Source organism: Chanodichthys erythropterus, chromosome 10 (genome assembly GCF_024489055.1).
Source record: "Chanodichthys erythropterus isolate Z2021 chromosome 10, ASM2448905v1, whole genome shotgun sequence".
Classification (NCBI taxonomy): Eukaryota; Metazoa; Chordata; class Actinopteri; order Cypriniformes; family Xenocyprididae; genus Chanodichthys; species Chanodichthys erythropterus.
Genome location: NC_090230.1, coordinates 7,700,807 through 7,719,286, shown reverse-complemented (window position 1 = coordinate 7,719,286; position 18,480 = coordinate 7,700,807).

The window sequence follows — 18,480 nt, the reverse complement described above, 5'->3', positions numbered from 1 at the left end:
GAATAATCACACACACAAAATCCCCTCACTACCTCCACACACAGGCGTTGCAGTGAATAATCTGCTTCCAGTTGCCTGACAGCACACATTGACACAACAGCACACACACACACACACACAGAGAGAGAGAGAGAGAGAGAGAGAGAGAATGAAGCCCTATTTGCTCATATAAAAGATAAAAAAGAGCAAAATTAAGATAGAAGTAAGGGACAGTAGCAAATCAAGGAGATTAACAACAATTACTATAGAAAAGTGCAGTGATTAGCTTAGCAGTTAGCGCATGTGCTCTGGCATTGTGTTCACAATATTCTCGAATCAGGCTCACTATCACTGTTCGTAAATGTGGCAAAAAGGTTTATATGTTTCTCTGAAACATTAGGAACTCCGTTTATGTTGGTGAAAAACAGCAGACTGACATGTTTAGAAGGGCGCCGTGGTGATTCATTTTGACGTCTGTCCATTGTTATTACTTTGAGCAACAAAGGACTCTGACCCATTGTGTGTGGGTCCGTTCGCACTGTGGCGTCATCTAAGTTTCTCCTCCCATCCAGTATTTGTGTGTCCGAACATGTTGTACTGCATAAGTGACTCTGTTCTAAACTTAGTGAGCTGCCTTGCTGCCTACTACATACATAGGCAGCTGACTTTTAAGACAGCAACTTAAAAGGAATATGGAACATTGAAATAGAACACTCTACATCAGGGCTGGCCCATCAGGCAATATAGGTGCTCACATATGGTCCTGATGATGAGAAGGTACATGAAAAGTGAATTAAATTGAATACAGAAAACAATGTACACAAAATATTGAAATTTGTAACAAATATCTGCTCTATATGAGGTCTTTGAAGTTATTGCTTATATTAAGTTTTTGTGTTGTATTTTTATGAATATATCCTATTTAAATCAGATTTTATAGTGCATTAATTTATATATTATATTTATTTTATAATTTTGTATATAATGGCTTATTATTTCTAACTTTATTTTTAAAAATATATTTAATTCAAATGAATTTTTATAGTATTTATTTAGTTTTAATAATTAATTTGTCACACCTCAGTGCTATTATTATTAGTATTAGTATTATTTATATACTATTGTAGTTTTTTATTAATATTTTGAATGAACTTTTATTTAAATATTTTAGTTTAATTTTAGTTTAAGTAATGGGCTTTCGCCGAGGCAACTTTCTAATTTTCATTTAAGTTTTTTAAGTTTAAGTTTTTCATCTAATATTTATATTTTCTTTAATTTCAGCTTTATTTCTTGTTTTTAATAGTTTGTGTTTTAGTTAACAATAACAACCCTGTCTAAAATACACACTTTCTCATATACGTATATATGATTTAATCTAAAAAAAATTGATGGATGTTATTTGTCAATAGCTATAATTTGAATCATTTCTCTTGTGTCATCCACCAGAGCATGGATCCGATTACATACTTCCCTATATAGTAGGCGAAAAACAGTAGGTGACTCATAAAAGGGGCAAAAAGTATCCAGATGATCCACTTCTTTTGGCGAGATTCTGAAGTATTCATATATGATGGGCACTTTACTCCATGAGGCCACGAGAGGATTTGTGAATGGCAGTGAAGCGATGCAACTGCCGCTGGTAGGTCACATGATAATTACAGTATAGCGGATGTAGTACGTCCAGATTACATTCACACACATTCATACTATACACACTGTTTTAGCGGTCGTGAAGTAATTACTAGTACCCACTCAAGAGAGTATGCTATTTCAGATGCAGCCAAAGTACTCTGGGATTGCTGTTTTCATGCTGATGAAGCTGATTTAGAATACTGGTCAAAATGAGGTATATTACATAATTATGCTGCCTACTTTTTGGAGCTGTCGTTGTGTCGAGAGCACATATGATGCCTTAAAATGGTACCTAGATACGCAGCTATTGGAAAAGAGCCAGCATATTTGTGAGTCACACTGCCTGAATTCTCCAGGTAAAACACTTCTGGATGTGTGGTGAATAATGGAGAATCAAAACACACACATTCTCACGCAGTATGGCTAACGTCAATGAAAGGTTGCTCTATTTTCACAGTCCCGCTTGCTGATCAAACAGTTACGTGCGTTGTGGACATGTGTGAATTTTTAAAAATGATGACGCACACCCCATAACAGCATTGTGTCATCTCATAAAGTGTGTCTGTGTGTTCGAAAGAGAGAGAGTGGCAATGTGGGACGGCAAGTGATTAAAACAAGCTAAATGCTGATGTACTTCCAATTTGGACCAATGGTCTAGTTAAGATGACAGAAAAACACCAATTTCCAGTCAATTTGCTTTTTTTTTTTCATGTATATAAACAAATATGTATGCAACAAGAATGATTCACAAAGACATACTACACACACACACACACACACACACACACACACACACACACACACACACAAACCCGCTTTCTAGAAGATTACAGTGAAATGGAAGTGGAAATTGAAGCGTGTTTTATGACAAGAAGAGAACTGATTTGACGACAGCAATTATGGAAGCATTAAAGGACAACACACAAACACACACATAAGCAGTGATTCAAAATCTAGTGAGCTGCTTTGCTGTCAAAGTTGGGCTAGTAAAGCTAGTAAGTTCATATTCATAACACTACCAATTACTATTCCTGTCTACTTGAAATTAATTGATTTCACCGGAGTTTGGCTTTAACATGTTGCTAAGCTAGCTAACAGCGTGATACTCTAATAAGTATAAAATAGCACACACAAATATTGTGTAAATGTGTCGGTTTCTAATTAGATCAAACAATCAGTACTTCTGAAGATTGAATGCAATATGATTTTTTTTTTTATAATGACCATTTCGACACATAAACTGTATTTACGTCACTTCATTAAATCTGCCTTTCTGAGAATTATAAAGTGATATAAAATGTGAAGAAGAAACACACTAGCTATGTTTCCATCCAAAGTTGTGAATTTAACTTATGTGCAAAATTGGAATATCACATGAAACATTTGCAAATAAAGCAGTTTCCATCCCATGTGTAAAGAGAACAAAAATTGTCACTTCCTAAGAAATTGGTGAAAATTTCTAATAAAAATAGAAGTTGCAGCAATCGGGGAAGTCATGTGATTTTTTTTTTTTTTTGGCACATTTTTTGAATAAATGCACTTCTTGCCGCTTCTATCCAATGTTTTTTATGCAATATCCCAAAATTTGCATGAAAATATGTGAATGGAAACAGCTATTGACTCACTCTGCACTTCCTGTTGGCCGAATTGAAAGGGAAATGTGTCAAATGAGAAAAAAACACAAGCAAAACAATTATTTCCACAGAAATTTGCATGATTTATACAAAATATCACACTCAAATTGCATTTTACCTAGGCCATTACACTTATTAGTTTGGATATCTTCTGAATAAAGATGATAAATGAGTCAAGCAGGGGAGGGCAAAGAGATGGAGGAGATAAAAATCTAACATTTTTCAAAAGACAGTTGATGGATTCCAGCAGTATTATTAGTTTAACAACAGTGTTATTAATTTTACTTTTGCTGATGGTCAAGATGTTTTCTATAACCCATATTACACTGGACATCATTTAACATAAGTCATTTGTTACAGTACACTCTTAAAAATTAAGGTTCTTTATTGGCATCTGTCATTCCATGAAGAACATTTAACTTCCATGGAACCTTTCCACTGCACTAGTAAAAAAAGGTTCTTTAGATTATTAAGTTCTTCAATGGTCCTTTGGGGTAAACCCCCTTTAGAAACCTTTATTTTTAATCTGTGTAGGCCTAAATTATGACATACTCTTTTATTTTTGAGTGAACTATTCCTTTAAAGGGGTGGTTCAATGCAATTTCACTTTTTTAACTTTAGTTAGTGTGTAATGTTGCTGATTGAGCATAAACAGTACCTGCAAAGTTACAGCGCTGAAAGTTCAATGCAAATGGAGATATTGTCTTTTAAAGTTATGGCAGTTTATTGCCTACAAAAACTACTGGTTTGGACTACAACGAGCTTCTTCCCAGGTTGGTGACATCATAAACCCTGCAAAACACGCCCCCGGGAACACGCAACAATGTGGGCGAGGCCATGTCGCGCAGCATGTGGAAGCGGAAAAGTTGTGTTCACCGGACGCGAGCGGCGCGATGCATCAAAAGATAATATAACCCATTATAATCTGTGATATTTTCTACACTGGATGTGCCACTGAAGATAGCTTCCAGAATCTACATGAGTTCAATGCTGGATTTGCACAAAGGCTTTTACTGAAAGATTGAGCAGTTCCCACCTTAAAAGCAGAAACTGCTGTTTATTGGCTTCAAACTGTAAGTGCGTTTTATTCTTTGTACATGTCTTTTAAACGTATAGTCCTGTTGCTATTTTTGGTTGTATCAAGGACATTTACAAAGAGCAATTCGTTTTTGCTTCGCTAGCCAGTTAGCTGTATTATAGTGCATACTTCTCCAACAAACACCAACAAACTTCTATGTTCATAGACAAACAGTTGTTCATGCTGTAAATTAAACGCTACCTTTACAAAAATGAGACTACTCAGTCATGTATTCGGCTACAGTAAAGCTTTAATCAGGATAAAACTGTATATCGAAAGCTAACAAGCAGCAGTGACAGCATATCAAAACACTTTGACACAAATACTAAATGAAATACCATTCATAAACGTCTGTGAAGAGCAGGGCAGGCGAGAGCCGTGAGGGAACGGCGCGAGGCCGGTGACGCGAGTGATAATGAGCGTCACCTGCGAGGCGTGCCGGCCTCGAGTCTCTCACGGAGGAGCTCCGGAGGCATAAAAAGAGGAGCGACTACAATGAAGGACGAGAGAGAACCAGGCCTGGACTTTATGTTATGGTTTTGTTATGTTTGGGTGGCCGGCAGACGTCGGCAAGGGTCTGCCGGCATTACTTTCGTTTTGTTTGTTTATTTTGAGATTAAACTTTTGTTGAATGTTCGCCGGTTCCCGCCTCCTTCTTCCCACATTTACGAACTGTGTTACATTGGTGCCGAAACCCGGGAGGAAGGAGGCGGGAACCGGCGAACATTCAACACCCTCGCGGACGTCTGCCGGCCACCCAAACATAACAAAACACTGAACCACCCCTTTAAATGCCACCTGGGTACCTACTCTGATTGGTGTAGAAGATTGACAGCTCACACTGATTCCCTGAAGCATTCTGTATATATGTGTGAGGGTGTGTTGGCAGTATCATGGCACAGCCTGTTGTGAGAGATGAGCTTGATGAGTCTGTATCCTGTTGGACTGTAATGATGTGAATCACATTTACTCAGCACATTGATGTGAGTTCCACATCAAACATTTTCTGATCCTTTATGTATCTAGCATTCATTCATCGTCATAATAGCCAAAACGGACTGGCTATAATAAGACATTAAAAAAGTATCTTTGTATTTCTAATTACAAAACAATTATCTTACATCCAATCCCTGCTGCTTTCTGTACAGTGCATTCAAGGCATATATTTTGTCAGTTTATGTGTTCTCTGGGAATCAGACCCATGTCCTTGCTATTGCTAACTGCATCTGCTAGTAGTTGAGCTACAAAATGGGTTGCAATCATGCTAAATTGGTAAAACAGTGCTGGAAATAATAACAAAAATAGTTTTCTTTGTTTGGATGCACCATTTGTCTTTTTTTCCCTATCATGACATATATCAGGCCCTGTTTACACCTGTTATTAAGAAGCATTTTGGTCGATCGGATCAAAAGTGGACAATGGTAAATACAGGTGTAAACGGGGTCTAAAAAGTTTCTAGATTGTCCACTTTTGACCACTTCCAGAGGTAGTCGAAAATGCATATGACCAGATTACTTTCATAGTGTAGACACTCATGTGGTCGAAAGCAGTCAAACAGCCACAAAAGACCACCCACTCTCTGCCTACAATCCTAATGTGTAAACATTATGGGAAGCACGCTAGCCAGAGGGGAGTGAAACTTTGTCGGCTGAAGACCCAAGTTTGGTTTGAAAATGAACAATGTACCAAGCACAATGTTCCCATTTAGTCAGTCACATGCGACTTAATTATTAAACAGTTATGTCAATCTGACTTAATCGGGTCTCTTCTGTGATCCCAATCACCTCTAAGTGGAAACTGAAAGAGCCAATGAATGCTGGCCAGTGAAATTTGCATGCTGAGTCACACCCACCTGGACATACGGGTGTAAAAATGACCGACATTACTCACTACATTCATATTTTGCTTTGGAGACGAGGGGTTGTAACAGCATTCATTCCAATCATCCTTTTAAGAGAAGAGTACATTTCTTGCAGAAAAGAGCAAATAGCATTTTTAATTGCTAAATAGGAGTGTATCTCCGAAAAACAGCAATTTAAATTGGTTTGAAAGCAGCTAATCATGGGATCTCTCTGCGGGTTTGACGGCGCATCCAGTGGTGTTGCACAATCCAGCTAGCTGTGCACGGAGAGTACAGCACTTCACACCTCAATGCTTCAACGCTCAGAGCAGTTTACCTAAAAGAGGAAGCTTTCTTTCTGTCTGTGTGTTTCTGGATGTGGTGGTTTCCTGACTTCATCTGATGGTCATGATCGCTGTCTCTCATGCCTGGCATACAAACAGCATGCTGAGAGAACATTCGTGTATGGTGTATGCTCTCACTGCGAGACCATGTCCATGTTGCCATTTCAGTCTCGACTCTCCTTCTTTAACACTGAGGCACGATTCCCCTCTGATGTTACCCAGCCCACTGCTGCTTCTCAGAGCAGAGTCACGGGTCTGGTTAACACTTTGGGAAATCTGAAGGCTACAGTGGGAGATTCTCCACCGGGCCAGCCCCCATGGACTTCCCACTCCTCTAGCATGCCATGTGCCCCCGAGTTGCCCCGTGCTTCCAGAGTTGCCGAATGTTGGCACAGGTCCCCTACGTGGGGCTCCTTGTTTCTTATTCGGAGCTCCGGATGAGGATCAGGTGTCGATCACTGCATCGGAGAATGGACTTTTGTCCTCTGGAGAGGATGAAGAAGCTGAGCTGACCCCCTCTGGGGTGGTTGCTCACACTGAATCGGATTCAGAATTTATGGCCATGCTTCCCTGGGCCTCCACAGGCATCGGGCTCATATGAAACCCTCCACCTAGCCCCGAGCACTTACGGGTTGGATGACTGGTTCGGTGCCTTTCTTACTGGAGGTGCATGAGGAGGTGCAGAAGTCACCTCTTACTGCCCGAAGCCACTCTGCTGCCTCCTCCACTCTCACTACCCTCAATGTCGGGCCCCACCAAGGACATTCCACAGGTGGGGCGTGCAATTGCGGTGACAGCAGCCCTGGCTGCTAAGGCGTACAGCACTGCTGGACAGGCTGCCTCTGTCCTGCATGCCATGGCCATCCTGCAGGTCCATCAGGCAAAACCTCTCAAAGAGCTGCACGAGGGTAATCTGAGCTGGGGTTGTTGGAGGAGCTGAGCATGGTGACTAGCCTCACCCTCTGTGCGATGAAAGTCACGACGCGGGCCCTCGGCCCGATGATGTCAACTCAGGTGGTCCAGGAACAGCATCTCTGGTTGGACCTGGCTGAGACGCTGACGCCCCCCATATTCCAGGCCAGCCTCTTCAACGACACTGTCGATGACTTTGCCCAGCAGTTCTCGGCAGTCCAAAAGCAGACTGAGGCCATAAAACATCCTGCCCCAGTGTGACACTACCACCAAGCCACCACAGCCTGTTCATCACTGAGGCGTCCTCCTGCGGATGCACTGGCTCTGGGGCAACTGGAGTCATCCCATCCACCCCGTCGAGCCGCCCGCAGTAGGGAGACACAGCCCGTCCAGACCGCTAAACCCTCAAAGCTCACATCAAAGTGGCCCTGAGACGGGTGGCCCAGAGATGTAGGGAGCTGGTCTGAACCAGGAGATGTGAACGCAGAGAGCTCCCTTCAAGCCGCTGGAGTCAGATGAGCTTAAAATCCTGTCTCTAAAGAGGGTGGGGAACCTGCAGGAATTTTCCTTGGGCAGATTTGCTATGATTCTTTGCATCAGTAGTAGATCCTCCCTGATTAGGTAGGACCTACCACAGAGATCTTCCATATGTAGCACTGCCCCACCGGTCAGTCCATATGTGTAGCCACCACACGTTACCTCCCTTTTAGCAGGGTGTGGTCTCCGTGACGTCCCTCTCCATTGGACTAGGCATGCTTCCCCTCGTGATTTCGTTCAACAAACAGAAAATGTGAAGTTACATCAAATTGCATTGATTGCTGGGGCGGTGCCGCCATCTTAGGAGGATTGCCCTCTGCTACTTCTACTGAAATGAATACTGATACCTGCGTACATTTTGTTTTGTTTTTGCAGAGGGGAATCAGAGATTGTGCGACACACATTCAATGGACAGACACTGGCAGACACTGACACACAACCAAAATCAAATCCCTAGAAGTTTGTGAACAGTTTTGCAGTGGCTGTGTGCAATTTATACTAATTCACAAGCCGAGTGAGATTCATACTTCCAAAGGTAATGAAAATCAAAACATTGCCTTAAACTCCTTAGCAGAAAGGCAGTGCGATCCTTCTAATATGGCGTCTAAACAAGTCAGTTACCCAGAACTCAACACGGTGACATCAGCTTCTCATTCTCTGTATGCATTTCATATATGGACATGTTTTCAATTTTTGAGTTAAAATTTATTTTCATTGAGAAGTTAAAAATGACTAAGTGGTGTAACTGTCAGGAGATCGTAATACATGAAAAAGTCTCATTAAAGGGATAGTTCACCCAAAAATTGAAAATTGTCCCATGATTATTCACCCTCGAGCCATCCTAGGTGTACATGACTATCTTCTTTAGACAAACACAATCAGAGATATATTCTGCATACGGTCGTCCGCCGGAAGCTAGTTATTTGAATTTATAAAGTTTTAAATATGGATATTTTTTTTAACAAAAATGCATTACTTTTTTTTAAGGATGGATTATTTTTGGCTTCAAAAAGCAGCCCGCCATTCACAATCATTGTAATGTAGTTTGTAGATGTGGGAAGAAGGAGGCGAGAATCGGCGAACGTTCAAACAAAACTTTAATTCAAAATAAACAGTTACAAAACGAAAGTAATGCCGGCAGACCCTCGTGGATGTCTGCTGGCCACACAAACATAATAAAACATAAAATAAAGTCAAGGCCTTGTCCTCTCTCGTCCTTCACTCCTCCTTTTTACTCCCGGAGCTCCTCCGTGAGAGACTCAAGGCCGGTGCAGAGCCAGAGCCATTCCCTCATGGCTCTCGCCCGCCCTGCTCGACACATACCCCCATCGCCCCTCGCAGGCCGGGGGTACTCCAGAGACTGCGCTCTACTCCCCCCCGGGGCCTGTCTTGGCGGCCGCAGCACCTGGGGGTAAGGACAGACTAGACGAGAGCAGGAGACGGAAGCAAGTGGAGTGACAGAACGAGAGAGGGGAGAGAGGAAAAAGAGAAAAAAAATTCTTGGTCCGGCTCCCAGACACAGCCAGCCGAGAGGCTCTTCCTCGCGGTGCCATGCGATGGCACTGGATACTTGGTGGACGGCCCGATCCTTGTCTGCCTCCTGGCGGCATGCGATGGCTCCTCCGGCTGAGGGCAGCCGGCAGTGAGTCCGCTGTGCCCTGCTCCTCCCCTTCATGGCGGATGGTAGCAGGCTCCAGCACACGGCGGACGACGGCAACTCCTCCGCTCCCTCCTGGACGGCAGCCACCCCACCTCGTCCCAGGAGAATGGCATCAGGGTCTCAGTCCCACCTGTCACAAGGCTCCAGCACCACTGCCTCGGACAGCCTCTCGCGGTCTTCACTCATCCCCCTCAGTAGCGAGGGCTCTCCGACAGCATGTCCCTCCTTTCTCCCGGGTTAACGTAGTTCGTAGATGTGGGAAGGCGGCGGGAATCTGCGAACGTTCAAACAAAACTTTAATTCAAAATAAACAGATACAAAAGAAAAGTAATGCCGGCAGACCCTCGCGGATGTCTGGCAGCCACACAAACATAATAAAACATAAAATAAAGTCCAGGCCTGGTTCTCTCTTGTCCTTCACTGTCGTCGCTCCTCCTTTTATGCTCCCGGAGCTCCTCCATTCCCTCACGGCTCTCGTCCACCCTGCTCGCCACAATCATTATAAACCTTGAAGGATATTTTTATTTTAAATATATTTCTGATTGTGTTTGTCAAAAATATGGTAGTCATATACACCTAGGATGGCATGAGGGTGAGTAAATCATGGTATAATTTTCATTTTGGGGTGAACTATCCCTTTAATAGGCACAAATGCTTTGTAGATTAAATAGTTTAGTATATATTTTATTATTATTTCTTAAATACTATTAATATTTAAAACAAAAACTACAAAACTACAGTCAGTTTGGTGTAACATCAGAAAACCATTTTATTGTCATGTGACCCTCATGGCTGAGAATCAAGGTCATGGTTACACCACTTGACAGAGTCACTAAATCCATATTTGTGTTTAAACCAGCAGCACTGATGAAGTTTTCTATTCTTTGAATAGTAAAAGGTTTCTCATTTTGATCATCTATTTTGTCCTTTAAAGAATGGTGTCTGTACTGTTATTGGATCCCAGAAAGGGTTATTTTTCACAAACACAAAACGTCATGTTCACCAAACGCATTCAGGCTCATCACATCACATGGACATACGATGGGCAAGAAATGTATCTGTGAGATTTTTGCATTCAACGCACAAACCAGCCTCACACATAAATGGAGGTGTCATTTGACGTCATAAACCGAGACAGCAGTCAGCACATTCATGTTGTAAAAAAAAAAAAAAAAAAAACCCTGAAAACACCTCGTTCGCTTCTCTTGCTGTTTTTCCAGTTCATCAGGGACATCTTGCTAATGTGTGAAGAAACAGTGTGACTGAAAACTACACCCAGTCTCGGCACACCGTTGTTAGACCGAAATTAGAGAGAAGAACACCTTTAGCAGCTAGCTGTTTGACTGGATCTGCAGAATGGGATTTGTCATTGTCACCCATCTGTCCCATTACATAGCAAACAGGAAGTGACCCGTTTGCTTCAGCATTACTCACAAACACACACAGAAACTGTCATTACTCACCTCTGAGGCCTCCATTACAAGAGCAGTGTGCAGTCTGATCCAGCAACACAGACTGTACCTTGTACTGTATTTGTACACTTTCTGTCACCAAAAACTATTTGTGCATAATAATGTTTTTTTATTATTATTTTTTTTGGACCATGAAATCTAAATCAACGTTTTGGGGCTTTTAGTCCATGTATGTTAGCTTTGAGGCTATAACGAATATGTGACTGAACTCCTAAAAGTTGGTGAATATTGGTGAATCTCACAAAATATATTTTATTTTTATTACTGTAATGTGGAAGAAATATGTTTGGGTAAGTCTATTAATTTCACCAAGGCTGTGTTTATTTGATAAAATGTGTTTATTTGAAATGTTATCTATACATGTTTTTATGAGCTTATTATGACAAAATAAACAAGATATATACATTTAAAATGTACAGTCTGTGCAAAGACAGACCAAAAATATTCATGATCTTATTCACAAAGGCTTGTTTTTGGTCAAATAAAAATGCACTCCAGAATATGAATAATTTAGTTGAGAACATGTAACCCGTACCCACTGAGAAATGAAAATTTTAGACAGGTGGTTGCTTAGGAGCTCAGATCTTCACCTCTGATCAGCACACACATCTGCCTCCTCTAGCCTACCTCACTGCTGGGTGAGTCAGTGCTGCTGACTTTGGTGACTGGTCCAGGATCAGCGCCAGGGCCGGTATTGATTCTTTCTCGTGGACTGAGAAAATTACTGTCTACTTGATCCCAGGTGAGCTCTTCAAAGAAAAAGAGCAAACAAGACCATTTTTTTCTGCATCATTGAGCACATGACCTCTTCTGTCAGTCCCTGCAAGTATTGCTTTTTCTGTGGAACACAAAAGGAGATATTGTGCAACGTTGTCCACAAAACAGTATTATTTATTTGATTATTATTATTATTATTAATAGCCTAATAACAATAACAATTTTATTTATTTTATTATTCTGGTTCATTTATCAGCAGTCTTGTCCTTCAAAGTTTGTCTAGGCCAGAAAATCGCACGCGCGAAGGGTTAGTGCCTGTATATGACTCACAGGTCTCGTGCATTACTGATATGCATGTAGATTCACGCGCCCCGCGCTGTTATTGCTCACATCTGACTATTAAACTCATACGCGGTGAGTCATAACACACTAGAGCTCTGTAGGAAGTGATACATCACGCTTGGAGCTGTCAGTCAATTCCTTCAGTCTATTATTGCGGGCAAGTAAATCTCAAATGCATAATATAAATAGGCTATATAGGAATATCGCATTTAGCAGCATCTGTTGGACTGTAGGCCCAAACCAAGTGTGCTAAAAACTTGTGCCGTACCGAGGTGTTATTCGGTGATGAAACAGATCATGAGTCTAATTTCATAGAGCTGGGGCGCCATCTAGTGGTGTGCTTATGACAACTTTTGGCTCTTAAACTTTTATGGACACCTTTTGCAAAGGAGAAGCCATTTTCTAGTATACAATGTATCAATATAGTTGATTGATAATCATATTTTCATAAACCAGTTAGTTGACGACACTACCATTCTCTTTCTAAAAGATAATCCCTGTTGCTATTGATGATATTAATGTGTTTCTAAAACTTCTGGCATAACTTTGAATCTAGATAAATGTAAGCTGCTTGTCATAAAGTCTTGATCTGCCTCTTCCCTTCATAATATCCCTGTTAAATCTCATGTATGTTACTTGGGTATAAGTATTTGCGAAAAATGACAATATCAGAAGTAGGTTAAACTTTGATCCAGTGGTTCCTAAAGCTGGGCACTCCTTGCCAAAGTTGAGGGTATTTAGAGGGTAACCTACCCTGTTCTCTCCTTGTATGTGGCCAAGTCTATATGCGTGGAGATCGATAGAAGGCTTTTTTACTTCCTTTGAAACACGAGACACTATATGAAAAAGTCTGTCGTTATAAACAGCTATGATTATGGGGGTCTACATTTTCTTAAACAATACATTTATGTTTGAATTGAGCATTCAGTTTTTGAATGCACTTAATTTATAAACACAACTTCAGTCCCCACCATTATTTTCTCTGGAATAACCATGATATCTGTTATAAAAATACAGGTGCTGGTCATATAATTAGAATATCATCAAAAAGTTGATTTATTTCACTAATTCCTTTCAAAAAGTGAAATTTGTATATTCTATTCATTCATTACACACAGACTGATATATTTTAAATGTTTCTTTTAATTTTGATGATTATAACTGACAACTAAGAAAAATCCCAAATTCAATATCTCAGAAAATTAGAATATTGTGAAAAGTTTCAATTTTGTAAGACACCTGGTGCCACACTCTAATCAGCTAATTAACTCAAAACACCTGCAAAGGCCTTTAAATGGTCTCTCAGTCTTGAGTACTCTCAGTTCTGTAGGCTACACAATCATGGGGAAGACTGCTGACTTGACAGTTGTCCACAAGACGACCATTGACACCTTGCACAAGGAGGGCAAGACACAAAAGGTAATTGCAAAAGAGGCTGGCTGTTCACAGAGCTTTGTGTCCAAGCACATTAACAGTGAGGCGAAGGGAAGGAAAAGATGTAGAAAAAAGGAGAGGATTGTGAAACAAAACCCATTCAAAAATGTGGGGGAGATTCACAAAGAGTGGACTGCACCTGGAGTCAGTGCTTCAAGAACCACTACGCACAGACGTATGCAAGACATGGGTTTCAGCTGTCGCATTCCTTGTGTCAAGCCACTCTTGAACAACAGACAGCGTCAGAAACGTCTTGCCTTGGCTAAAGACAAAAAGCACTGGACTGCTGCTGAGTGGTCCAAAGTTATGTTCTCTGATGAAAGTAAATTTTGCATTTCCTTTGTAAATCAGGGTCCCAGAGTCTGGAGGAAGAGAGGAGAGGCACACAATCCACATTGCTTGAGGTCCATTGTAAAGTTTCCACAGTCAGTGATGGTTTGGGGTGCCATGTCATCTGCTGGTGTTGGTCCACTGTGGTCCAAGGTCAACGCAGCCGTATACCAGGAAGTTTTAGAGCACTTCATGCTTCCTGCTGCTGACCAACTTTATAGAGGTGCAGATTTCATTTTCCAACAGGACTTGGCACCTGCACACAGTGCCAAAGCTACCAGTACCTGGTTTAAGGACCATGGTATCCCTGTTCTTAATTGGCCAGCAAACTCGCCTGACCTTAACCCCATAGAAAATCTATGGGGTATTGTGAAGAGGAAGATGCGATATGCCAGACCCAACAATGCAGAAGAGCTGAAGGCCACTATCAGAGCAACCTGGACTCTCATAACACCTGAGCAGTGCCACAGACTGATCGACTCCATGCCACGCCACATTACTGCAGTAATTCGGGCAAAAGGAGCCCCAACTAAGTATTGAGTGATGTACATGCTCATACATTTCATGTTCATACTTTTCAGTTGGCCAAGATTTCTAAAAATCCTTTCTTTGTATTATAAGTAATATTCTAATTTTCTGAGATACTGAATTTGGGATTTTCCTTAGTTGTCAGTTATAATCATCAAAATTAAAAGAAATAAACATTTGAAATATATCAGTCTGTGTGTAATGAATGAATATAATATACAAGTTTCACTTTTTGAATGGAATTAGTGAAATAAACTTTTTGATGATATTCTAATTATATGACCAGCACCTATTGGTTTCTCAGCTTCTAAATAATAATGGTCACTTATAAAAAGAAAGATTCAACATCTCTTTTAGAATGATATACAGTATCTCTCAGAAATGAGTACACCCCTCACACTTTTGTAAATATTTTATTATATCTTTTCATATGACAAAACTGAAGAAATTACACTTTGCTACAATGTAAAGTAGTGAGTGTACAGCTTATATAACAGTGTTAATTTGCTGTCCCCTCAAAATAACTCATCACACAGCCATTAATATCTAAACCGCTGGCTACAAAAGTGAGTACACCCCTAAGTGAAAATGCCCAAATTGGGCCCAAAGTGTCAATATTTTGTGTGGCCACCATCATTTTCCAGCACTGCCTTAATCCTCTTGGGCATGGAGTTCACCAGAGCTTCACAGGTTGCAACTGGAGTCCTCTTCCACTCCTTCATGACGACATCACAGAGCTGGTGAATGCTAGAGACCTTGCGCTCCTCCACCTTCCGTTTGAGGATGCCCCACAGATGCTCAATAGGGTTTAGGTCTGGAGACATGCTTGGCCAGTCCATCACCTTTACCCTCAGCTTCTTTAGCAAGGCAGTGGTCATATTGGAGGTGTGTTTGGGTCGTTATCATGTTGGAATACTGCCCTGCGGCCCAGTCTCCAAAGGTAGGGGATCATGCTCTGCTCATTCATGGTTCCCTCAATGAAGTGTAGCTCCCCAGTGCCAGCAGCACTCATGCAGCCCCAGATCATGACACTCCACCACCATGCTTGACTGTAGGCAAGACACACTTATCTTTGTACTCCTCACCTGGTTGCCGCAACACACGCTTGACACCATCTGAACCAAATAAGTTTATCTTGGTCTCATCAGACCACAGGACATGGTTCCAGTAATCTATGTCCTTAGTCTGCTTGTCTTCAGCAAACTGTTTGCAGGCTTTCTTGTGCATCATCTTTAGAAGGGGACGACAGCCATGCAGACCAATTTGATGCAGTGTGCGGCGTATGGTCTGAGTACTGACAGGCTGACCCCCCACCCCTTCAACCTCTGGATATGGTGCTGAGCATGTGCACTCAACTTCTTTGGTCGACCATGGCGAGGCCTGTTCTAAGTGGAACCTGTCCTGTTAAACCACTGTATCATCTTGGCCACCGTGCTGCAGCTCAGTTTCAGGGTCTTGGCAATCTTATAGCCTACACCATCTTTATGTAGAGCAACAATTCTTTTTTTCAGATCCTCAGAGAGAGAGGGGGGGGGGGGGGGGGGGCTTTGTGTGTGTCTATTACCAAGTACAAATTTACAGTAGCTCTGCCCACAAATGTCAGACCAGGTTAAAATTGATGCATACTCCTGTGGCTGTAGTGGTGTAGGCAATAGTGTGTTGGGTGCAGAGAATTAACTTGTGAGGTGATTGACTGGGTTCGAATCCGCCTTCTGCTGAGCTCGCATATCACATCAGAAAGGCATTTATTTTCAATATTTATTTTTAAAAATGAAGAGCATGTTCTAAAAGTGGAAGTAAATTGCGTAACGAGTGTTTAATAATGCTAAAATCATTTACACTCTTATTATTGCATCCTATTATCTTTTTTTTTTTTTTTTGCATTTTTTGCATGTGGGATACCATGAAAATGAATATTAGTTCAATAACTTACCATTCTACCAGTTTTCACCTTTTATATTATAACAGTGATAAGAATTAAACTTGCATTGACTATTGAAGAATGCAGACGTCATTTTGTCACATGCTGTTGCCATGGTGAATTGTAATATCGGAGCTGCATTGATGACGTTTTTTCATAGTCGTGGTGCACACACTTAACTCTGAGTCAACCTACTCAGAGTCGACTGAACTAACTCAGATCAGCTGTTCTGAAACAGAAAACTCAGAGTTTCCCATCTCAGAGTAAGTCAACTCAGAGTTCAAGTCTTAACTTAGAGTTGGCTGAACCTCCTTATTGAAACGGGCCCCTGCTCCCCACTCACACCTGAGTCACACTAACGAGTCACATGACACCGGGGAGAGAAAATGGCTAATTGGGCCCAATTTGTACATTTTCACTTAGGGGTGTACTCACTTCTGTGGCCAGCAGTTTAGACATCAATGGCTGTATGTTGAATTAGTTTAAGGAGACAACAAATTTACATTGTTATACAAGCTGTACACTCACTACATTTTAGCAACGTGTCATTTCTTCAGTGTTGTCACATGTTATAATTAAATATTTACAAAAATGTGAGTGGTGTACTCCCTTCTGTGAGATACTGTTAACTATTGTTCCTTCTGTTGTATTTCACGAGAGTAATTATCTTCATGATTTTCCCTGGAAGAGTGTGGTCTTTACCCAATAAATAGGCCTATTTAATAACGAACAAGGTCAAAGAGGTATCCTTTAAATTGCTACATCAATTTTACCCTGTGAATCTTTATAAAAAATAAAATAAAAATAAAATAAATAAATGTTTCCTGACAGGGATCCTCTTTGTTCCTTTGTTTGTTTATTTATACGTGCTTCTCTCTTTTTCTTTGTTGTACAAGGATGTTTTGTTTGTTTTTTTCATGTTGATAACAATCTAAAGGACAACATTTGTATTTTATATTTTCTAATAAAGCTAAATGTTTTATACATAAGTGCAATTTTTTTTCTGTAAAGCCCCTATTTATTATATTTTGTAAAGATTTGAAGTATTACTTGGATACATTATTTAGGCTACCTCCAGCAAAGTTAAAGCCTTAATCAATAACATTGTGTACATCTTATGATATTCATTATTTCCTGTAATGTACAGTTGACTGTATGCACAGATGTAGATCTGATGACTGTATGCTATTGATGCTATTTGTACCATTTTATATGCAGCTAATAGCACCTGCTTAGAATTTCCATGTCTTGTTTATTATTATAAAAAAAAAATACCCCAAATCGCATAAAAATCACATAATCGTATTGCCTATTGTCGTATGTTTAGTATGTTTCATGTTTATAAACATTTCTCTGGGTTGGTTATGTACACAGACAGAAAGCGAAAGCAGCTTAAGCCCACTTAATTCCCACTTCTGAAGCGCTGAGCTCATTGCATTTTTGAAATTCAAGTTTTTTGTTTTTTTAATGGGAGGGTGTTCATGGGCAATTACCTAGGAAACTATATGAAAAAGTCTGTTGTTATAAACAGCTATGATTATGGGGGTCTAAATTTTCTTGACTTCTCTTCCTTAAACAATACATTTATGATAAATTGGTTAAGGCAATTTTTGAATGCACTTAATTTAAAGGGTTAGTTCACCCAAAAATGAAAATTCTGTCATTTTTTACTCACCCTCATGTCGTTCCACACCTGTAAGTTGAAGAAGAAATCTTCAGAACATATTTTAAAGATATTTTAGTTGAAATTCGAAAGATATTTTAGTTGAAATCTGATGGCTCAGTGAGGCCTTCATAGGGAGCAATGACATTTCCTCTCTCAAGATCCATAAAGGTACTAAAAACATATTTAAATCCGTTCATGTGAGAACAGTGGTTCAATATTAATATTATAAAGCGAGGAGAATATGTTTGGTGCGCCAAAAAAACAAAATAACAACTTATTTAGTGATTTCAAAACACTGCTTCATGAAGCTTCGGAGCACAAATGAATCAGCGTATCGAATCATGATTCAGATCGCGTGTCAAACTGCCAATGGCTGAAATCATGTGACTTTGGCACTCAGAACAGCAGATTCAATACCTTTATGGATCTTGAGAGAGGAAGTGTCATTGCTCCC